This window comes from Chrysemys picta, chromosome 1 (genome assembly GCF_011386835.1).
Source record: "Chrysemys picta bellii isolate R12L10 chromosome 1, ASM1138683v2, whole genome shotgun sequence".
Classification (NCBI taxonomy): domain Eukaryota; kingdom Metazoa; phylum Chordata; order Testudines; family Emydidae; genus Chrysemys; species Chrysemys picta.
Window position 1 is genome coordinate 85,659,047 of NC_088791.1, and position 24,957 is coordinate 85,684,003.

Below are 24,957 nucleotides of genomic sequence, written 5' to 3' on the forward strand. Positions count from 1 at the left end.
ATAACAGACTTCTTTTCAAACGTGGTGGGAGTTGCAGTGCCGTAACATGGGTGAGGCGAGTGAGGCCTGCATGTGCCTCGGGCGCACAAAGTCGGGGGGGGGGGGGCGCAGAAAGTGGTGGAGAAAAAAAAAAGCCGCTGGCACAGAGATATTTATAACTCAGGTGATCTCCCTCCCCCCCGCCCCACCTGCCGCCCCTCCCCCCGGACCTCCACCGAATATCCCCGGCCCTGACTTGCTTCCCCCACCCCCTTCCCCAACCGGAGCAGAGCGGCTCCATGCTGCTTCCCTGCAGCAACTGCTGCCACAGGGTCCTAGTGCCCCCCATCTCGACTGCCAGGGCAGACTGACTGTGAGCTTGCCCTTCCCCCTCAGACCCTTTAATTTTCCAATGGGACCCTCCAGCAGCACAGGGCCCCCCCCTCCCCGCCCACAGTCACTGCTCCTGCCCCATGCTGGGCAAGGAGGCAGCCCCATCCCTCACCCCCAGTGAGGCTACAGTTAGGGGCAACAGCAGGGGAGGAGGCGCACGCAGCACCCCCTGGCACCCACCACGGGGGAAGCAAGGGAGATTCCTGGACCTGAGAGGGGCCTTAGGAGCACATGCAGTGATAGTGGTGGGGGTGAGTGTGCTGCTGGGGGGGCAGGAAAGGAGGGCTCCTCCCCCAGAGCTCGCTACTGCCGGCAGGGAAAGGGCTGGGGGGAGTCTTCCTCTCTGGCCCCTGTGCCAGAGCAGCCTACCTGCACCCCAAAATCATCCCCAGCCCTGCCCCACCCCAGAGCCCACACCCCCAATCAGAGCTTTCACCCCCCCACTGCACCCTCTACCCAAGCCCTGAGCCCCTCCAGCACCCCAAACCTCCCATTCCCAGCTCCAGACAGAGCCCTCACCCCAACTCTCTCCCTGAGCCCCTCCCACACTCCAAACCCCTCATCTGCAGCCACAGCTCTCACCCCTGCACCCCATCCCTCTTCACCCCTCCCATTCCCAAACTCCCTCCCAGAACCTGCACCCCCTCCCTCCGCATCCCCTTCCATCCCCAAACTCCCTCCCAGAGCCTTGGGCGGGTGGGGGGGCGGAGTTTGGGTGGGGGGCACCACCAAAATTTCTACAAACCTGCCACCCCTGATCCTGCCCTGCAAACCTGAACTCCCAGCATTCTCAGGACACATGCTGATCCCTAGTGGCCACTACTGATATCCAGCACCTCCCTCCTCTCTTAACCTGTGAGTCCCTCTCTGGATTGGAACTGGACTGGAACCAAAGACCATCTTGGAAACAACATTACCAGCCCAAGCAGTCAAAAATCATGAGTTGACCCCTCCAAAATCACAGGCTATACCACCGCCCCTTCATTCATTCTTCGGCGGCAGGCCCTTCCCTCCGAGAGGGAGTGAGGGACCCGCCGCCGAATTGCCGGCAAAGTGCTGGCCCTAGGGGAGGGCGCAATTTTATATTCTTGCCTCGGGCGCAAAAATACCTAGTTACAGCTCTGGGAAGTTGCAGTGTGATCTTTAGGTTTCCTCCCATTCCCCTACGTTCCTATTCCAGTAATGGAGCCCAGTTGCTTTTGCTTGGATTGTATACAGTTGCCAACACTTTAAAAAGCTTCACAAAGGACATTTGTCCAAATAAAGAGAAGGCTGCTTGGTCCCCACGCATTGGAGGGCTTTGCATATGTTCTGGTGTATTTTAGCATTTGTATTGGCTCTGTACAAACATTAACTACTTACTCAGCTCACACAGCGGTGAGGATGGGAAGCATTATCATTCTGGCTTTACTCCCTGAGAAGGTGGCATGGTTTAGTGGAGAGGGCACTGAACTGAGAGTCAGGAGGCCTGGGTTTTATTTGCAGCTCTGCCACTGAGTTGCTACTATGACATTGGGCAACTCATTCCATCTTTCTGCCTCTCCTTCCCCTCTCAGCCCATGTCTGTCTTGTCTGTTTAGATTGTAAATTACTCAGCGCAGGGATTGTCTCTAACCATGTGTTTATGCATTTCCAAGCACAATAGGGATAGGTGCTACTGTAATACAAATAGATAAAAATGTACAGATGAGACATGTAAAGCAGAAAGCCTAAATGATTGGACAATGGCCACAGATGTAGTCCATGTAAAAATGAAGATCAGAATATAGCAGGCCCTTTTTCTTAGCCCCTTGCATAATCTACAGATCAACTTATACTATTGTGGTTGAAGGCCACATTGGCTGCTCAACAGAATAGTTATTTTAGCTGCAGTCAGCCAATTGTGAGGGAGATGGAGGCCGCACTAGTGCTGTGGTTAGTAGCGTAGGGAGTGCAGCCTCCCTTGACTGCAAACTGATATGAGGTTCTCACAAACGTTGAGACATCTATAGCAATGGTTATCATGGTGGCGAAAAGCAGTCCTGGGGCACCTGTAAAGGGGAATGTGAACAACTTGTGATTTTCAGGAAACATAAGTGACACACTTTCCACCCCTCACATTCAGTCTCTATCCATGTACATCGCTTACGTTTACAAATGGAAAAGGGTTAGAAACTTAATCTTTATATGGAAGCTGATATTTTCATTTGCTAAGCACCCTTAAATAAGCTGGCTCTGGATACATGAAATTGTTTTGTGAACCTGCAGTATGCACCACACATTCCCGCAGCTTTCTCATTAAATAATAGTTGCAGAAAGTTTACAGTATGCCCCACAGATTTGCAAAACAAATCCATTACTAGTACACTAAGTTAGCTTAAATCCTTTGGATGGTGAACTGGGGAGGTTGTATAGTAAAGTCATTGGCCAGACCTATGAACGAATATGAGAGTCTGGGGTAGGGGCATAAAACAGGTAAGAGGAAAAATAAGTGCCAGTTGGATATACGAGTACATACCAGGCTTCAAGCATTGTTCCTGCCCTTTTCTTTGTGGAATAAATGAAATGACCTTCCAGTTAAAGTATAAAAGATTGGAAAAGACAAAATAGAACAGTGAGACCTTGTTTCCCAGGGTATGTTCAGCATTAGAATTCTGCTCTCACACTCTAGTGAAGAAAAACTGTAGCCTGAACAGAAAACAGCTTAGCATTAAGCCATTCTTGTGTCAAATACTGTAAAAGAAAACAGTTAACAACACAAACTCTCTGCATTCTCATTACAAGCTGTGTGTATAATAGCCTGTCTCTCCTCAAATACCAAACAGGAATTCTTAGTGCTCTTTTGTGTTTAGCCTTCCAAGTTGGCAATTCCACCAGGCCTGCTGCTAATAACCTGTAACTCCTCCATCATTCACAGGTATTTTCTGTAGTTTTCGCTTTTATTGTGACTTGAAACTATTTTATGACTGAATTCTATTGTTGTTCTGCATACAGTGGGTAATGAAGCATTTTTATCTGCATCTTTTGGTTCTTTCTTTTATTCTCACAGCTTAATGACATTATTGTGAGCACCTCTGGGACTGTTATGCAGAAGTACTTTCTGGAGAAGTTGCTGCTTCAGAATAAGCCATTACTTTTTGTTGGCCCCACAGGCACTGGAAAGACAGCTATTACAAACAACTTCCTGTGACAGTTACCTCATGAAAAATATGTTGTACGTCAAATTAACTTATCAATGCAGATCTCAGCTAATCAAACCCAGGATATCTTCCTAACGAAATTCGAAAGGTACCCAGAGTTTTAATTAAAATCAAGTATGTAACTGTGCTTAGTTTACTCCACAGAGATTATCCACAAAATAATATAAAGCACTCTCCTTCAGTTTCTGACAGAATAAATGAAAGCTGATTTGTTTCTCCCTGTAATGTTTATTAGTGAGGAAACTACATTTTAATTGTTGTTGATAAATATTCTGATTCATGGGGGTGCATAAAATGGAACAGTCTAAAAAGTGTGTCTACTTAACTTTTCAAATTTTGGTTTTAGGAGAATGAATCAGATGCCTGTTTCTGGGTATTCTTCAATCTAAAGCATATTAAAAGGAATCACCAGATTGGGTCTTGACTAGTAAAGAGAGCCATCTGTTAGGGAAAGATCTGAGCAGTGGGCTATATATGGTACTTGCCAAGACAGAGAGGGCAAAAAGATCAACTGGAAGAATGGCAGCATCCAGGGGATTCTGTCTGGTAAATGGTTAGCTTTCCAGAATCTAAATCATGCATTTTTAATTAATCACATGACAGTGAAACGAGTCAAACATTAATTGGCACCATAAAAGAAAGCTTAGTCTGTATTCTGCACTATCAATATGGAGAATTTTGCCAGCCAGTCAGTGCAAAATGTGTAACTTTTTATTTGTAAGCACAATACCTTAGACTTGTGGGCTCCATTGTGACAACACATATTAACAACAACCACAAAAAAAGCAGCTAAGTAGTACTGAATGTTCTCAAAATGCTGTTAAGAATTACGTAAATAGCACTTTTGGTGTTAAAACTTATTGTAATAAAATTCAAATGTTCAAGCAAAACAAAATCAAGAACCACAGACACAGACATGACAAACAGTTGAACTATTTAAAGAACAAACATTGCATGCACACTGGGGATCTAAACATAATAACAAAAACTGATATACTATAATGAAAGATGATATATATTCTACCATTAATACAAAGGGTTAGTAAATGTCATTAAGGTATTTATTAAAGATGCTCATGTGTCATAATTTTCATCTCTTGATACATTCAAATATAAAACCATTTGTCCAATGCATTTTTATTTCATATATTTTTCTTTATGTGTCCAAACTCACACAATCAAAGGTAAGAAGGTAGCCTATAAATCACATATATGGCAATTGAGCTGACCCTAGGAAAAGAAGTAGTCAAATGTTCTGAATTTAGGTTTTTTACTACGTTTTATCAAAATTTTGATTCTTCAGTTAACAAAGATTCAAATAATTTTTCAATAACACTTCCCTGAGTTTTTTGTTTTGGGGGCAGGAGGAACAGTTTGCCAGCTATATAGCTGTTGTGAATTTTATGATTTGAAAAAAAAATGAAGTTTGAAAAACCAGTCAAATGTTTTGGAAAGAAAACTGACATTTTTTATCTTATTTTCAACTAGTCAAAAGCAATTGAGGAATGTCTAATATGGTATTCCTAAGCTTCTAACACAAAATGGGTACAATATGTCCCACTTGATTGCAGAATTTCTACATCTGCATAGCTCAGAAAGTTGTATGGCTTCGAAGATGAAGTGGCTCCTTTTCACCCATCTAGGATCATTAAGGGGTATGATATATAGTGTAGATGAACATAGTGTCTGAGACCTGTATTGACAATCTGCACTGTAATTTTGTATGATATTAGAAACAACTTTTCGAAAACATTTTATCTGGTATTAATGAATCTTTTATGTTTGTGTCTGTAAATGCTTTCTGAAAATTATATCAAAATGTAGTACAGATGTTATGTAGATTCATTTTAAGATTTTCTGTTGATCACAGAGGCTTGTAAAAGTAAAGAACAAAGAGATTATTCTTGTAAGAAAGGTCATCATTGAATATTTTATTAACTTTTTCACAGTTTAGCATCTGGTACTAAAGCATAAGCCTCACAACATGTCACTTTGTATTTTATGTACAAGTCAACTAATACTAGTACTGTATTGCAAAAGTTCTAGGCTGGCATGAAACAGCAGCCTAGTGCAGCCCAGCAATGTAGGAAGTTATAGGTCTTGTGTATGTATGTTATAGAAGTTGAGTGCTCATTTGTGAACCAAGACAACTTCTTGTAGAGGTGAGAATTATATGTATTCAGCATTCCAAAGTTAGCTGAGCCATCAACAGAAGGCTGCAATCAGAAGAGTGCTAGGTGTGCTTTGACTTTAATAGGTTTCAAAAATCAGGAGAGACACCCTGAAGTGAAAAGCAACAGCCACATAAAGAAAAGCTTCTGAAAGACCCAAGCTGGTCTGATGTGAAACATCTGCAGTGCTCCTATTTAGGAATGAGGAACATGGGACCTGTGTGTAAGGTGCCGGGCTCTCTAAAGGATGAATAAGTTTCTGAGTAAAATTTAAAAAGCCAAACTATTGTGAAGTCCAAAAGAAACAATCATCAGTAGAATCAAGGCAGAGAGGAGAGAGCTAGTGGGAAATGACAGTATGTGGCATTAAAGGCAGACTGGAAGCTCTAGGAGGCTGTGACAGGTGGTACACATCTTTTGTATAACAGATACAGCCAAACATGCCTCATTAAAGGGGATCCTAAATCACATACAGTACAAGACAGCTTTCTGATCCATATATAATCCAACTAAAGGACAAGCTATCTTGGATCTCTTCCAGTGATTCACTCAATTTATTATTTCACTTGAATATTTGACCAAATGACTAAAACTTCCAGGCATTTTGTCAATGGACTGACGAGGAACACCAGACATTTGACTTTATGCCTGAAGTCACACACTGAATTTAACAGCCAAGCAGATCAACGTATTAAATGCTACTACATAGTGCACAATCAAATAGGCAAGATTCTGTGTAACCAGGAATTCAAAGATTATCCCTTGCTTCGCTTGGAGGGGGAATAAGGGTACCACATATCTTATTGCTTGGCTCTGCTCAAATTGTGACTCACTTCATACTCCCCACTGAGAATTTGGGGCAGGGAGTGGGCAGAGCCATTGCTTCATCCAGTGCCAGATTAAGGAATTTTGGGGCCCAGTGCACAATGGCAATGTGCTCCAAGGGGGTAGGAGGCCACGCTGGGGCAGGGGGAGAGACAAGGTCAGGACCTGCCCCTGTAGTGGGCAGCCCAGGGCCAGGGGATGGTTGGGTCCTGCCTCCAGGAGGTGGGAGGCTCAGGTGGGGGCCAATAGGAGAGTGATCCTATTCTGCACTCACCCTGGAGTGGGCTTCTATCTTGCAGGGCTGGCCTGGCTCCCTGCTCTGGCCACAGCATGCAGGTGGGGCCCTCCCCTCATGACACCTTGCCTCCATGCTGGGCCTGAGTTGTTTTGTGTGTGTGTGTTCCCTTCCACCCCTGGGTGGTGGTCAGAGGGGCCTCCTGAGATAGGGGCACTGTGAATGTTGTTTAATCTGGCCTGGCTCCACCTCCTTCTCCTCTTGCTAGTCAAAGTGGCTGGCTGAGTACCCAGGACACAGTGAGTTGCTCTTCAGACAGTGCTGAAGTAACTTATTCCCCCCTCTCCAGAGCAGTTGTGCTCTGCTTCTTACAGGGGGCACATTGTAAAGTTACAATATAGCCCTAAGCTCCTACTTATTGGAGCAAATGATGTTTGAGAGACATAAACTGTTAGATTCAGGCTTCTTGTTTGTTTCTTAATTCTTGGGTGATTAAATTAATGAAATCTTGAATGAAAAGAGAGATTTCTGCTGAAAAACTTCGCTCAGAGATGCAGTGTTCTCAGGATTTACATTCAGTTCATGGTGAGTGAAATCTTATCTTTGTAACAGTGTTTTCCATTAGCTCGGTTCCATGGTTAAGCAAATCACTTAACATCTTCTTGTTGAATGGGAAATGCTATGTTGAAAGGGAAAGAGTGTGCTAGCACATTCCCTTACTTGTCTGCACAGTCCTGTGATGAGTGAACAGGAGTCCTGATCAAAGTTCTTCCTACAGATTTACAGTATAAAAAACGCATACATTTCCCTATGCTCCTCTCACCTGGAGGACTATGAAGAGACGCATTTATCCTTCCCAGAATCCCTGTTTCCACCAGAGACATCTCCAAATCTTACTCAGCCTCCACAGTCACAGAGAGCAAAGATGCAGCCTGACAAGAGGTTCCCGTTGAACTGAGGCATGAAACTGGAAGCTGATATTCCAGCAAGCACAGAGTGAAGAAGAGGTGTCAGTGGGCAACAGCTCCACCACCACAACCGTCAATTGCTGAACATCTGAGAGAGGCCAAAAATACCATCTTAAATCCAACCAATTCAAGCTTTGGGTGGGGTCAGTTTGATCTGAGCTGACGCCTGTGGTTTTGATTTGGGATCATATCTGATTTTGGATCCTTCTAAACTGGAATGAACTATTTTCAATTTCTGGTTTGGATGTGACTAAAATATCATGACATTTTAGCCCAAGATGGTGGAAATCATGTAAGGATAGCTAATCTTATTTCCACCCATGTACTGAGATGTGGTCTAGATGAAATTACTATAAGATGGGGGCATAAATGGTTGAAAAACTCTACTCAAAGAGTAATTATCCATTGCTCACTGTCATACTAGGAGGAGTTGCCAGCACTTTGGAGGACAGGATTAGAATTCAAAATGGCCTTGATAAATAGGTGAATTGTCTGAAATCAAGATGAAATTCAATAAAGACAAGTGCAAAGTACTTCACTTAGGAAGGAAAAATCAAATGCACAACTACAAAATAAGGAATATCTGGCTAAGCAGCAGTAGTGCTGAAAAGGATCTGTGGGTTAGAGTAGCTCACAAATTAAATATGAACCAACAATGTGAGGCAGTTGTAAAAAACACTAATGTCATTCTGGGGTGTATTAGCAGGAGTGTTGCATGTAAGACAAAGGTGGTAATTGTCTGGCTTTACTTGGCACTGGTGAGACCTCAGCTGGAGTAGTGTGTCCCATTCTGGGCACCACACTTCAAGAAAGACGTGGACAAACTGAAGAGAGTCCAGAGAAGAGCAACAAAAATGGTAAAAGGCTTAGAAAACCTGACCTATGGCTAAAGGGTTAAAAAAATGGGTATGTTTAGTCTTGAGAAAAGAAGACTGAGGGGGAACTTGATAACATTCTTAAAATATCTTAAGGGCTGTTGTAAAGAGCACAGTGATCTCCAGGCCCATGTCCACTGAAGACAGGACAAGATGTAATCAGTTTAAATCTGCAGCAAAGGAAAATTAAGTATGAGATTAGGAAAATCTTTCTAACAACCAGGGTAGTCAAGCTCTGAAATAGACTTCCAAGAGAGGTTGCAAACCCCATCACTGCAGGTTTTTAAGAACAGAGTAGACAAACGTCTTTCAGGGGTGGATATACGTGGTCCTGCCTTAGCACTGGGAGATGGATGAGATGACCTCTTGAGGTCCCTTCCAGCCCTACATTTCTGTGATGTCATTTCCACCATTTTTGACTGAAATCTGGTGAGGACATCTTTCAAGCTTTCTATGTAAACTATCCCAAACCCTTGTCCTGATCCAGCCTGTCACCCTTATTATTAATTTCCAGTACTGTCCACAACATTCTAGAATCTAGTCCCATTCCAGACAGAAAAGAAGGTACAATCACATCCTTGAGATGCTCACATCAAAGCCTGAACACAATCCAAATGCAGATCTAAATACTGCCTCCTCAGCCCACCTCCAGTGACAATGAAACCTCACAGGAGCTACCCATTACGGGGTGGAAGTGTAAAGAAGAAGACATCTGATGCATCCCCCTAGCAGAACTGAAGACCAGAACCATCAAATAAGAAATCAACCTGATTGCCTATTTATATAAAAATCTGTTCAAACAATCTGTCTATAACCATTTTCAGTTATTCCACCAAATACTTAAAAGCTTTAGACATTTAGTCAAATACCCAAGTGAAGGGGATATTTGATCATATGACTAAGTAGTTTGATGGAATAACTGTAAAACAATCTTTTAAAAAAAATTGGGGAGTGGCTGATGAGGAATAATAGGGAATATTGGCACCATTCTCCATGAGCACCTTTAATTTATTGTAGGAAGGAGCTAGTTCACAGAATACCATTAGTATTAGATTTCAGGAAAACTAATTTGGGGAAATTTAAAAAATCTTATCATGTGAGAGTCAAAGTGAGGAGTTAATAAAACCCATCAGTGTGGAAGGAATCTGGGGAGTCTTTAAAGGACACCGTCGATAAGGTGCAACAGACTGAAAAAGAAAAATGCAAGGAGCAAGAAGTGGCCAATATGGTTTCACAGAGAGATGTCTCAAACATGGGAAGTTTTAGATAGGAAAAGGAAAGTAAGGAGGCAACCAAACAACAATATGCAGAGACTTTTTTAATTTATAAGGGAAAAGGCAGCTAATAATTATATTAAGGTCACACTTTATATTAAGGTTCTGATTTATAAATGGTTTATAAAGTGTTAATAAATTATTAGTACATGATATAAATGTGTTACAGAGCTGAGTAATGTATTAGAGATGGTTATAAACACATCTGCAGAAGGCATTACTGCTGATTATAAGACAAAATTATAAGAAATCTTTTGACCAGTTGAATAGTATAACAATCGATAACAATTGATTAACCATTTATTAAAAGATCTATTAATCCTTTACATACCATTTATGAATGGAACCTTAATATAAAGTGATAAAATAAAAATAATACTTTGCCATTATATAATGCCTCCTATGTGAGGATCCCTATAAGGGTCTGAGCACCAAAAAATTAATACTCATAATACTCTTGTGAGATAGGGAAATTTATTACCCTCATTTTACAGAGAGAGGGAATTTGAAGAGGAGAGAGAGAAGGTGAATTGGCTATTGTCATGCTGGAAATCCAAGACAAAGTAGGCATAGCCTCCCTCTCCAGACTCTCAGTTCCAGGCATTAGCCATATTCTTCTAGAGTAACGATGAAATAATCCAGGTGACTAGTGGGCTTGCCATTAGTCGTCACAGAGGATTAATGCCTTGACCTGTTTGCAATGGGAGACATATTACACAGAGAAAGAGAGAAAGCCATCATCAGAAATACCCTCTTGATATTTCTGCAGTGCTACATCATCCAACCTCTTTCAGATCAGATCCTGATCACCCAGTTGAGCTAACAGTTCCCCAAAATGGGAAACAACAGCCTAGGATAGAATTTAAATTAATCTGTTTACTAGATTCTTTCATTTTGATAATTATATGACCGTATATATGATGATGATGAATTGAAAAATAATAACAGGAAATGATAGCCAGACAGGGATTTGTAATAGAGCTACTTTTTAATCTATCATGCTTACATGTAATTTCTACCACACAGTGTTTTATGAGCTTGTTAGCACTCTAGCAGGGCTTGCAGAATATGGCAGGCGGAACTGCAGTAGCTACATGCTCCCTTAAGACCAATGTGTGTCAGTTACTGTTGCCACATCAAGCAGCACATGTCCTGTGTCTAGATGACTGGCGGAGTGTAGGATGACTCAGAGTATGATCTCCCCACCCGCCACTCCTCCACACACAGACACACTTTTAGGGAGAAAGACTGAGCTTTTAATTGCCAAGTAGAAATTTCATCATGTAATAAAGAGGGAGATGTTTGCCTAGAAATGTATTCGAGTGTTGCCCTTGAACTGCTATTGTTATGACTCGGTTGACAGATTCTGCCAGTTTTTGCTTAAACGAACAAAAGAAAAACCCTGTATATATCAGCCCATTAGCACTTGAGCATTGCCTTTAGGGATTCCCCCCATTCCTGATGATGCATGTGCCATCTGCAGCCAAGCTCCGAACAGGCTGGGGCTGAATACTCACCCTGCCTGTGTCCTACTACTGTCTACCAGGTAGATGAGGGGATACCCCTTAGTTCCTCCCAATAAATCAAAGATGTGGTGTAAGGCTCTGAAATAGTGGGTCCATTCAACCAGTCATCTCAAAGAATCAAAGTTACTATGGTAACCATTCTTTTTTTCAATTTGTCTGTCTGTAAAAAGTATTATTTTTATTTCATTACTGTATCTTTGAAAATCACTTTTGAGCCTCTCACCTCAGGATCACCAGTTCACACCCAGCCCAGGTTGGTAGAGACCAAAATTATTGCTGTCTTGATGCCTTTTTGATGGCCAATGTGAATATAGTTGGTCTCGGTTCAATATGTAGTGACAGGTGTCCACATTCTGAAAAATACTAGTACAGTTAGCACTGATTGGCACCCTTATTGGCAGAAGAAATTGGCCAAAGATTTAATGGATGTGAGGAATGTCCACTACTCTCTCACCAGCTAAGGTAACTCCTTGTGGAAAAGGGCAAATGTGGAAGCGTCAATATTTTCTGCCTATGCTGTTCCTGTCTGGTGAGTAAAGCTCTCAGTTTCTAGGGCTTTCAATTTGGCACATCTCAGGGGAGATTTTCATTTCTAGCCTCATTTTTGCAGACACACTTTTGCAGCTGCAATTCATTGTGTCACATCTGAGCACCTGCAATCATCTCTGGCTTCAAAATTTCACCCCGAAAAATGGAGACTGGGTCAGGCCTTAATGAAAATCAGGCCCTTTTTGAGCAGAGCAATAATAAACTATTTTAGAAGAAGTTTAGTAAAAACAAAAGCCATACTAGTGCAATACTGTTAACTGGTAAGCATTAGAGACCGAGGAAGAGACAGCAGTAATCTCTGTGTATTGCATTTTACAGGTTTTGTACAGGGCTTTTCTTTTCTTTCTCTTTGTTGAAAAATCCCTCCATTTCTTCTTATGCCTGACAAACAGCTATAACCACGTTAAATCATTTATTTGTGATAAAGGAAAGGGTTTTATTTATGCCTCTGAAGTTAGTTGAAAGTCTTCGAAACATGAAATTTATAACAAGTTCAAAATAGGTGAATTACACTCCAAGTAAGTGTTGGCAGCTCTTTATCTTTTCCTTGTTTTCCATATTTAATTCCACCCTTGAAGTGTGGAATATGCATCATTTCCCCCTCATCTCTCTCTGGTTCACATCAAGTGAAGTGTTTTGAATTAATTATGTTAAATTATTAATAGCCCATGATTTGAAAACATTACAGGATTTGAGTAATGTTGTATCAGGCACCGTATGATAATTCTGTGGTTTTCATACAGTGGAGAACACTTCCAGTTGATAGGTAAAAATGAGGGCTGTATTCCAGAAGCACTGAACTCAGTTTGTTGTGAAACTGTGGTGACTAGAAGTCATTAAAGCCTGTTTTACATTTGAAGAAAATCTCATCTTCAAACCTGAGAAGAAAAAAGACAACCCTTTTGCAAGTGATTCAGAGAGACTGAGATTGACCAGACTCCTTCGCAATTCTGGGCACGCTCCATTTCTTCTCCTGTTTATTTCCCCAACACTGACTTCTATCCTTGAATTATAATGACCCTCCTTCCAGTATGAGCAGTATGGACATGGCTTTCTTTAGAGCTCCAAATCACTTCTCCAAGTACTAGCCAGAGGGGGTTGTTTGAGTGTGATGAGAGGCACTCCCTTGCCCAGCTTTCTCAACACCCAGTGGCCCCCAAATGTGAGCAGAGTATCGTTTTGCTGATGACCATAATAGGTTTTCTAGAAATAATACAAGTTCCTACAGAGCATTTAATTAAAATTAGTCCTTATACTGTGTACTGAAATGGAAGGTGTAATATCCCAACTTTTTCCATTTATGCTGTTGTTTCACAGTGTCACAGGTGTTCTTGTTGTAATCAGGACACAAACTGGCAGAACAGAAGCAATCTGCTCTGTAGTTTCCTCTGTTTCAAGTTCTCATAGTCTTGTAATTAGATCGAGTGAATGCAGCTCCTCAGCAGTAACTCGGCACACTGTGATACACTTTGGAGTGAGTCATAGCACTGGAACAAAGGTCTTAGCTCAGGGTGCCAAAGTGCTTACTGTCGGTGCAATACTGCAGTTCATTTATTATTATCCCTCTTGCTTAATTAATTCCATTTAATGGCAGCAGAATTTTGTTGACACTCTTTAACAAAGGTTTTAACTGGAATAGTTTTATTAGCTTGTTTACTTCAGAATGGCTTGCCATCTTTGATTAAACTCCATGTGGATTTATAACTATGTCCTCCCCATGTTTCTGTGACCTTTAAGGCACATCTGATAAAAAATAAAAGGTCATGGATTCCAAAAGGATCGGTTCTAATAATAATGTTAGGCAGGTTCCCCTTAAAGTGTATTTTTTCCTTTTTATTTTTTTTCCCTGCGGTTTCAAATGAGGATGAAAATTAACATGAATAAAATTAATGGTTTAATTTTGCAGAAGAAAGAAGAGGGTTTACAGTGCTCCACTAGGGAAAAGGGCTTTTGTCTTTGTTGATGACCTAAACATGCCTGCCAAGGAGAAATATGGTGCCCAGCCTCCCATTGAACTGCTGCAGCAATGGATTGACCATGGCTACTGGTCTGACAGGTGCAATAAATATTAATTAGTGTGCTTGGCTACAGAGGAGTAATGATATACACTGTTTCTCTGAAGCGTTAAATTGTGGTGTTAGTCTTTTATAATTCCTCATCTTCTCAGTCACAACAGGAAAACATTTTGAGTTACACGATTCCCTGTATAGGAAAAGGAATAAAGGTTTATATGTTGCAGTGAATAACAGCAAACAAAATGCAAGCCTTAGCTGAGAGTGCCACAACAAGCATTTTCATGTTTTTAAGAAAACACCATTAGTACTTAAGCTGGTACAAAACTGTTTCAAATAAATTTTTATTTCTCGGTGGTTAAGGACTGAAACTAAAACACTTGTCTTTCAATGAATGATTTTATTTAAGGTTAAAATGTAGTTGAAAACACTTCTATTTTGTACCCAGTGTTTAGAGGAGCAGTGTAAAATAGAGCTATGCATTTTTTTTACATGATTTGGTTGAATATTGTTATAGGAAAGACTTCAGCATCTTACTGGTTTATGTCTATTACATTTTAGTGAGGAAAAGTTATGTAGTTTAAGCGCAAGCCTAGCAAATGTATTAATATTTTTTAAAATCTAGTAATGGAAGAACACAAAACAGCCATGGAGACTCTATTAAGTGCTCTAATGTTAGTCGAAAGGAGCAATGCTTTATACAGAGAGATTTTTAATAGCTTTTTTTAACGGTTTAAATATATACATCTGAAGTTGAACAAAACGACTACTATTTACTAGGACAAAGGCGCATTAATTAAAAATTGGTATTTTCTGAATCATTCTTTATCATAGATAACACATATTTAAAGCTTCTCTAGGAACTAATTTGTCAGAATATCATTACACGTTTTCACTTATTGAAGATCTTGTTTTCTAATGAAATGTTTGAAGTTTTATTGCAACTTTATTTGGCAGTCTTTGCCTGTGTGCTCTTTGCACACCCTAAAATAGAAAGGCCTGAAACTTGGTGTGGTATCTGAGCCTGGCAGGGAACTTCTGCCCTTCCTCCTCTCCTCAATGCAGGCACACAAATGGTTTAAATCTTCTCATCTGCTTTTCTGTGATACAACTGCAAAAAATAAAGAAGCAACATGATAGTAATTCAGGTGATTTCAAATGTGCTGTTTTCTCCAAGCTATAGAATACATGCCCAAATTGAAATTGAACTGCCGTTTGCCACATCAGTAGAAGTGGTGCAGTATTCGATAAAGATGAGGTAATGAACTTTGAAAATAGTGACTGAGCATATACGTTAAAGACTTAGAAAAATCTCTTCTCTCCCCCTCCCCTCCACTGTTTCTAATGAATACGGCAGAAGTCCCATTTACTTCAGTCAGAAAATGACACTTTAGCTGTGAGCAACATTCTTGTTACCTGCTGTATAAGCCATAAGCAGGAATTTTGGGAGAGGCAGATATGAGGCATTAGGCACCTGGCATGCAGTAAGAAGGCTGTTTTTTTTTTTTCCTTTTTCTTCTTCTTCTTCTTCCTTATGACAGTCCATAACAAGCAAATATTTGCTGATACTGTCTGACAACATAGCCACAGGAGTAAGCAGCTGTGGTATTGCTAGTATCTTCTCACTGCCCAAGAAGGCCATGGTTTTCTAAGGTGGTCAAAATATTGTTGGCAAAGCCATTAAGAATGCCCGATGGGAGAGATCTGCTGGCACAAGGCCCTGTACTTCATCAGAGCCCAACCTCTTCTATCAGCCTAGTTTCAGTAGCTTTTCTGTCTCCTAATGTCAACTTCCTGACTTCAGAACAAAGAATGTCTGCACTAGGAACTCTGTCACTTGAACATCATGCACAATACACAAAGACAAGCTGGTATTCAATCTTCAGAGTTTATCTCAAAGGTGAATACAGAATTCCATAACTCCCAGGGACTGTTATTTCCTTCTGCTTGCCTAAATCCTGTACTGAGAAGGAAAGGTTCTACCATGAACTGACACCAGGAAGGCAGCCTGAGTCTACCTGGAGAGGACTAAGCTGTCTCAGAAGGTCCTTCAGCCTTCTTTTTTCTTTTTCTTCTTCTTCGATGCAGCAGACAAAAGATGCCAAGTCTACTATTGCTAAATAGCTCTGTCATTGCAATGGAGAACTCCAACTAAGTGAAAGGTTTACCACGAGTAGCACTGCCCTACTGCCCACCCCAGAATCAAGGCATACTCCACAAGATCAATGGGCATCTTGTGTGCTGAAAAGGCCTCCTCACCTGTGGATGAAATATGTAAAGCAGTAACATGATCATTCAGTCACCCTTTATGTTACATTATAAGCTGGATATGTCAATTTCCTCTGATTTGGAAGGAGAATCATCCATATCTAGTAAAGGCCTGACTTTAGAAAGTATATTTAAAATATATTCGTCATTGATTGGTAACTTGTAAGCATGTTTATCTTGTCAGTCCTTTATTTTTTATAGTGTTTTCCCCCCCTCCCTAAACTGCATATTGACCTCATTGTTCCCTGTAGTGAAACCTGGAGACAGAAAAAAATGTCCTACTTGTTAGTTTCTATTGTTCTGCAAAGACTTATCACAAATCTCGGGTTACTGATGGGCACCTCCTGCTGGTTAGGTACTGCAAATTCCACAGTGTAGCCTGGTCTGCATAAATAGGGGTCTCCATGATACTAACTTGAGCCAAATTGTCTGTCTGTATTTGAAGAGGGTGGGGCCTCTGGGCTTCTACTCCCTCAAATCCTTTCTGTGTAGTCCCAGATTTAATAACCTCAGACGAGATGGACAGTAATGATGCCAAATGCTTACCAGTTCACTTTGGGGCTTGCCGAACCTATTCTGTCTGGCCAGTGTACCAGAGGTGTACTGCCTCCTCATAGGCATGGGGAATCAGTGACTGATCTTCTTGAGAGCAGTTTCCCTGAAGCTTTCCATGAGTTTCTCTTGGGATCTGTAGAACTACTGTGCTGTCTCCCAGAACTGCCCAGCCACTGGAACTTCCTGCCTTTAAACCCTTATTCCACCCTTGACATAATTGACAGGCCCAGAAGGCAGATCCAGCCATGCCCACAGCAGCTCTTTAACCTCTTTGCCACTGGTGCAGGATTTATACACCCTGCCACAAAAGTGTTCTACAATCCAACCCACCCTCTTGATTTTTGTGCATGAATCTCCCTAAGAATCATAAACTCTTAGAAACAAAATGTTCATATTGTTTGTATTATCATTTGGAATTTCACCCCTTTTGTTTTTATTTAAGTAATCATGAGAACTTTAGAGCCAGGACCCCAGTCTGCACATGCTTCTCTAAGTTGCTTTTCCATTTCCCTGGTCCTCAGGCCTAAGGGCTGCTCCCAATTTCAGCAGCTACAATAGTCCCTTAAGGATTCTTGTGCCGGTCTACGACTGCTGGAGTGCATAGTGCTTTTGCTCGACTTCTTCCTGCTCCCAGCCTGGCCAGGGAACACCCCCAATACCAGGGGCAAGAGGAGAAGCAGATGGTGTATTTCCATCTATGCCAGCCTTATTCCACCTAAAGATTCCTCAAGGAAATACCTAACTGCCATGTTAGAATGGCTCTATCCCCTGTGCTGCCAGAGCAGTGCAAAGGGGCGACAGCCAGTATCTGGCCCTTGGAATATATCCATCTAGCAGGAAGCTGAAGGAGAGGGTCGTTTGGTCGTGCTCCCCTGACGGAGTGCTCTGATCCATCTGCCTCCACAGCATGAGGAAGGCTGCACCCTCTAGAGAGGATTGTGAATGATCTCTGTATGAGAGAAATTAACAATCACAGCTAACTTTTCTAGAGATCAAGCTGCTATGACTTTTAATTCCCTTTTTGTCATCTGTTTAAAATCCATTGAGAATCCACAAGGTGCACTTCTATTTGTTTCTCTAGGTTTATTTGTTTGTGTCTGTATTTAACACATTTACAATGTCTATTGTGGGTAGGTCTCCTAAATATGCTAATGAACGCTTTGAAGAGCACACAAAAGCCATGCAAAAGCTGGGAGTGGGAGGGGGAACTAAAAGTACTCTTATGAGGGAACAGAGATCTTCATTTGGAACCAGGAAGTCTCACGTGCTATAATTAAATGCACTGCCAACATAACACAGGTGTACGCCACACGAATAGTTGAATAAATCTGATTATGAGAGGTATCATCATGCTTCTGTGTTAGCAGTGCATTCATCCTGAAGTTCATTTGTGCACCTGTTATATACTTGGGTCTCTGTATTCTAGCAAGTTTAAAGATATTTAAGCAGTTGAGCATCTACATCTAGTAGACCATATGTTACAGCGAGGCTATGAGATGGGAAGAGAAAGATGTCAAGATGTGCTCAACGGAGGTAAAGAGCTAAATGTTCTGGGAAGCACAGAAATAGACTTGAGTTGTGTCGATGATAAAGAAAAAATACTGCCTAGATGCAGGCAGAATGAGGTGAGTAATTTTTCAATATCCATGAGAAATGAGGAACTCCCAAAACATCTCTGTTTTTTTAACACTAGAAATTAATTTCTTTTAACAAACATCTCTACAGGAGCATATGCACTTGTATGTTCAAAGATTTATTTACAGGCGTCATTCCTGAGGAAAGGATCTATCAAAAAGCTGCATGTTAAATGCCCTCCTGAACACAATCAAGCTTGTCTTCAGTTTGATTTCTTCAAGTAACCAGTCTCCCAGGGTCCAGGTCACTGAGAGCAGACTGTCCTCAACTCTTTAAACCTGGGTCTCTTCATTTCCATGGTCCCAGTGAAACATTATAATCTTGGAAGGAGGTGGCGGTCCCTGATATAGTCCAACCCCAATCTCTAAAGGGCTTTTATTGAATATGACCTAGATTTTGATTTCTGATCCGAAAGCAGTGAAGTTTGCAAAACAAAGGTAAAGATGTGTTCACCTTGGCCTTTGCTGCTTATGAGGCTGGTTGGTGCTGGATGCCACACCAATTGCAGCCCTTTTTGAAATGGTCATATTCAACTCTAGGTAGAGTGTGTTGTGGTGGCTCTGACCTGGAGAAGACACAAAGATGGGTCACAGTCCTCATCTGAGAGGAGAAGTTTCCTTCCTCACCATTCTGGCAATCTGCATCCAGGAATCCAGCATGATCACACAACACTGACAACCTCATCATAGACAAAGGACTGGATTTTTGCAAGTTCTTCAGAGTATTTTCTCCTTCCTACAAACATTACTTGCGTCTTTCCTGGGTTTAGCTTGAGCCAACTGTTCTTCATCCATCAGCTTCCTTCTTCCAGGCATAGAACACTTTCATGATGGCTCTATCAGAGAAAAAGGAGATCTACAGTAAAGAGTACTCTGCATGTAGGTGGCAAATGATGAATCTGTGGTTTCTTATGATTATTCATGTAGATATTAAAAAGGAGGGGAGAGAGAATTGAGCTACGTGGAAGGAAATCCACATCATAGTGGCCATAGTGTCAAGGAGCGGGTAGTCTGATGGCACCTTAAAGACTAACAGATTTCTGGGCATAAGTTTTCCTGGGTAAAAAACCCCAGAAGAAGTGGGGGGGTTTACCCAGGAAAGCTTATGCCCAAATAAATCTGTTAGTCTTTAAGGTACCACCGGACTCATCGTTGTTTTTGTGGATACAGACGGCTACTCCTCTGATATAAGCTGATCACAGCTTTCTGGGATCTGTATCATAGGAACGAGAAGATATAGCTGAGTGCTACCATATTGACTCTTATTCACTTGGATCATGTCCAAAATTAGCATCTTGTTGGTCACTTGTTCTATATCACATTTTAAAAAACGACGGGCTTCAGTGCCCTCCTCTCCAGAATCGTGTATCCAGGGGTCATTGAACTTTGAGGAATCTGACAGAGATGCTAACCCAACTTTTGCTGCTGGCTGCTCAATTACTTGTAAGAGACTGAAAAGTCCTGACTTTCCCTCCACATGTGGGAATCAGTGCAACAGGCATGGAACTTTGCCACTCTGCACAGCTGTATTGTGAGAAGACATATATGTTTGCACACACCTGGTGTTATTTTGCTAATTATTTAAATAAACAAAAAACATTATGTAAATGGGAAAACCTAGGGGAAAATTGATGAATTTTCACTCCTCTACTTACCTATTCATGTCTTTGTCATTTCTCTCTCTTTCTTTTCCTTCCCTACATATTTAAATAGTATGTTACCATTATAATTTCTTTTTTGAAGGATGAAAAACTTCTTGTTGTATTTTGTCAGTTTTATGCATAAAATTGTGTAAAATTCTACAGCTATATATATATCTACATGTCATCAGCACTGTATGACCAAAAAAGTCAGAGACTGTTATATCTTGACTCAGCAGCAAAGGAGATAAATGCAGGGGGAGCTGATTTAAACACAGCTGTCTGCTGTGGTGACTTTATTGTTCTGGCAACAAACAGGAGCAAATGGAAGTGAGGCTCTGCACCGAGTACAGAGTGTCCAACCATTTAAAGGGGCAGGGCATCACACAGATCACTGCTGAATTTGACCTGGAGACTTCCCTCCCAAAGAGTCAAAATTCCATCCAGTGCAAAGCAAGTGCCTTGGAGCAGGAATAACTTGCTCTGGGAGCATTGCAGGGCTTGTGGCTTCCTTGTGGGGTTAGTGGGAGGTGGGGCAGATTGAAGAGAGACAAATAAATCCTCCTTACACATACACACACACACACTGAAAATCAAAGTTGGTGAAGCACTAAAATATTCTGGCAGCACATAAGACTGCATAACACACTACATCATTTATTATTTCTTCACACAGTAGAACTAATCATGAGATTATAAAGTTAAATTTATGTATATCATATTTTGAAAACTACCAGAGCCAGCTGTGTGGGCTGTTTATACTTGATCTATTAATGAAAGATCCCACTTGGCAGGCACAAAATCAAAAAAGAAGAATATGTTGCAAGCCTTTCTTTATGCTGATTTTTGGGAAAGTATTTAGCAGTTTCCTTTAATTTTCAGAGGTTTAATTTTTCATTTTATCCTCCATCGTCTAACATATTGTTTTAGAAGATTGAGGAAGAAAAAGTTAGGTTTGTATAATTCCCCAGCTCTGTGGGATTCTTCCTTATAAAGGACAGTTTGAGTTGCACAAGGGACGAGGAGGGGAAAATTAAGGTCCTGCCCTGGCCATTCCATAATTCAGAATGTACTTGGCTGAATTGATTTCTACCTCACAATTGCACTAGTGAACTCTGTGTATTAAATATACAATACATTCAATATATGTCTTGTGAAATGGACTAATACTTTTCTCCTTGGATTCACAAATCAGAGGGATGACATATCTTCCAAGAGGTAAGATGCTTCAAGGCTAAGCCACCATCACTCCACTGTCTATTGTTACATTGTGTAGACACTACATACAGTATTTTTCCATGTAAAAGGGGAAAACATTGGGTTTCCAGAGTCTTGCTTCTACTTACACAGCATCCATGCTCAAAGGCCTTACACCACATAATAGCCTTTCTCAAGCCCCAGGGGGCTGGTTGAAACTCCCTCCAGACACTCTCACTGGTGAGTCTTCAGTTGGCTAATGCACATTATTCGACTGTTACATGAGTTGCTCCTCTCTCCCAGATGCTGCCTCTAGGGATATGTCTACACTGCAGCTGGGAGCAAGACTCCCAGCCCCGCTAGACCGGGTCATGCTAGTGGGGCTCGAGCTAGCATGCTAGAAATAGCACTAAGGACATTGCTGTATAGGCAGAGGCTCAGAGTCTGAGCATGGGTGGCTAGCCCGAGCCTCTGCCAGTGCAGCAAAGTCCACACTGCTATTTTTAGCGCACTAGGCTAGCATGAGTCTGTCTTCCTAAACTGAGCGGCTTGCTCCCAGCCGCAGTGCATCCTTTGGTGACCATATCCCCTTCTCCCTAGGGGAATGAGGGATAGAGCTTGGAAACCAAACAGAGATCCCGCTCCTATTTCTCTCCCTTTCTCTTTCAGATCCTACTGTTTTCCAGAGCACTGTGTGCCAGCACTCCTGGAATGTTATATAGTTACTTCTCACCACTTTTAAACATCCCTCCGTCACTGGAAACATTTTAAAACACAGTTTCCTCCGGTTTACAAATGATGGTATGGCATTAAACATGCTCTGAGAAACAGGGAAGTATTATTTTTGAAATGGTGTGGTAGGAAGAGTCGTCCTAACATTTCAGGAGCACTGCTACTCTTACATTTACATCAGCACTCCTGGAAAATAACACAATTTAATGCACTGTTTCCCTTTTCAACCGGTGAGTCACAAGCAGATCTATAGACTTGTCCTTCCCACAATGATTTTTGTTCTGCCACTGGCTAAGTCATGCACCAGTGATAAGGCCCTTACTAGAGCTGCTTGAAATGTTTTTGAAAAATCTTCCTGGCCAAAAATAGACTTTCATCCAAAAGTATTCAGGGGAAAATGTTTTTTTTAATGAATTATTTTGAATTTTTGATTGTTTTGTTTCAAAATTTCATTTTGCTTTGTTTCAAATTGAAAACTGGAAAAATGTCAAATATTCAAACTTCCAAATGTCCATTTCCTGGTCGTTTTCCTTGGGAGTGAAATAATGAAATGAAGAATGTCCAGAGTTTGTTTCCTCCCTCTTACTCCCCCGCTTTTTCCACTCTGTAATTTTTCAGAACTTCTTAAGCTCTGTAAAAATTACAGAATGGGAAAAGGAAAAGTGAAACACTGTAACTTTGCCCCTCTGTAACATTTCAAAAGGACAGAAAGTTTTGAAACTCTGGAATGGAAAAAGGAATAAAAAACAAAAATGTATAGGAGGAAAAAGTGACCAAAAAAAGCCAACCATCAGCTATCATGCATTTTATTGCACTCACTGGTGGAAAAAAAGGGAGGAAATCCAAAATCCAAAATAAAAAAAAAATTCTGTTTTCAAAAAATGAACAAAACAAAAATTTCAGTTTGAATTGAAATGAAAATGTCTATTCATTTCATTCAGAAATTTTTCCATGAAAAAAATTAAAATGTTTCATGGGAAAAACTGGGTGTCTGGACAAACTCTAGCTATTAGGGACCCCCTAGACTGTCACTAAAGAAAATGGTAGAGCGCTGTCATTATGGCCAAGCAGCTAAAGGCTTCACTGCCCCTATCTGGTTGCAGTGACTTACATACCCGCTTAGAGGGGCTATGCAATGGAACTCACTGGTGGCACCATTACCCAGTGCTTTGTTTCAGGTCACAATCTCTCCCCTGCTTTTTCTGTGTCTGAATGGACCCCTGCAGTTTTCTAGTGCTAACAGGAAGCAGTAAAAAATCTGGACCAAGAGAGAGACTGATTTGGTCCATTCACACCTGCTGCTTTTCGGGGTCTCAGACAGTTTCCATGTCCCCCTCCTCCCCATCCCCAAGAGGAAGAGAAGAAACGTTGAGGAGCAGTAGAACTTTCCCATATTGTGATCCATTCTGTACCTTTGTCCACAGCACATTTCAGGTTGAAATTTACCAGATTTGAGTAAAATGAATTTTGAGATCTGAGAGACTGCTGCTGCGAGGGATGGTGGGAATTAACGATGAATGTATCCATGCACAGAGGGAGAAGAAATAGACAACAAGCCTGGTTGGTAATGCTCTTGTGTCTTGTTGAAATATAATAAAACAAAACAACCCCAATGACAGAAGAGTATTCATTTTTCACAGACAAAAGGAGAGTCACAGAAAGCCTCGATAAATAAAGTAGGACTGAATCACTACTGTGCTCTGCCTGGGTAACTCTGCTGAAATCAGAGTTGTGAGGGCACAAAAGTGAAGTTACAGAGTGGAGAATCAGGCCGCAACATGTGAACAAAGGAAAAGGGACCTGATCACTTGTGTGTAAATACGCAGTATATATTGAATGTATTGGCTGTTTCCTCCCTTCCCCAATCCATACTTGCTCTTTCCCCACACTGCCGAATTGAACATGATGGCCTCTGGAGGATAAATGCTTTCTTGGATGGCTCTTGCGCAGATCACTGCATCTTGCTGTTGCGGGGTTGTTTGTTTGGAAGGAGATGACATACGGAAGCAGCAATTTATTCTTTAAACATTTTTCACTGACTGATAGTTGAGGGATTTGCCTTCTTCCAGTAATTTGAGAATGTAAATTTTAATTTGCTACTCCTTAAATGCTTAACTAAATTCCAAGGACAGTGATTTTAAACTTAAACATTTAGAATGACAATAAGGCATCTATTTGCCTTAGAAAAGAGCTCTTTCTGACAGCATCAGAGGCTTCAGATGGAGACAGTTACCTATTAATAACAAAGTGAAAAGCTTCCCCTCCACTACCCCCCCTTCATTTGCAGTAAACAGCATAGCCTGTCCTTATTTTGTGGATATGGCTTTATAATGCTTTCTGAGGTGCATTTAGTACCACCAGGATAGCATGGTGTGTTTTATATTAGCTATTAAACAGGACACATGGAGGGGAAGAGGAGGAATTTGTTCAGTTTGGGTAATTACACAAAAAAAGCCCTTTTAAGTTGTTTTTGTTTTAGATGCGGGAAAGATACTGGTGTGATACAAGTCAAGGACACATTCATGGTTGTAGCTATGGCCCCCCCTGGTGGTGAAACGCATGAAGTGACTCTGGTTTCTACTGTAATCTCCATAGATAACTTTACTCGTGAAGCTGGAATATGATCTTCACAGCTAGAAGTTGATTGGCATTTTAACCAGGACTTTGACCCATCTCCGAACTGATATTCAAGAGTAAGACCTGGCAACTTTTCTGTTGTGTTCTATTCCAATATTTTCAATGGTGTGCACCATGCCCTCGAGTTAGCACTTGTATCCCATTGAAGTCAGTGGCAGTTGTGCCTCTTCCTATGGGAGGAGAAAACAGTGCATGGCGGTAATGTTCATCAATAAAGTAAAAACTTCTATTTATACATTAAACTAAATGCTCTGTGGTTTTCAGCTATATAAGTCATCAGTCCAATCATCAGTCATTTCCTGTATTTA

The 24,957-nt window shown here is 41.2% G+C and overlaps 1 pseudogene; it reads left to right on the forward strand.

Annotated features, from left to right (window-relative positions):
- LOC112058678 (dynein axonemal heavy chain 3-like) overlaps nucleotides 1–24,636 on the forward strand; it is a 112,038-nt pseudogene extending 87,402 nt beyond the window's left edge.
- Nucleotides 24,637–24,957: the final 321 nt, after the last annotated feature.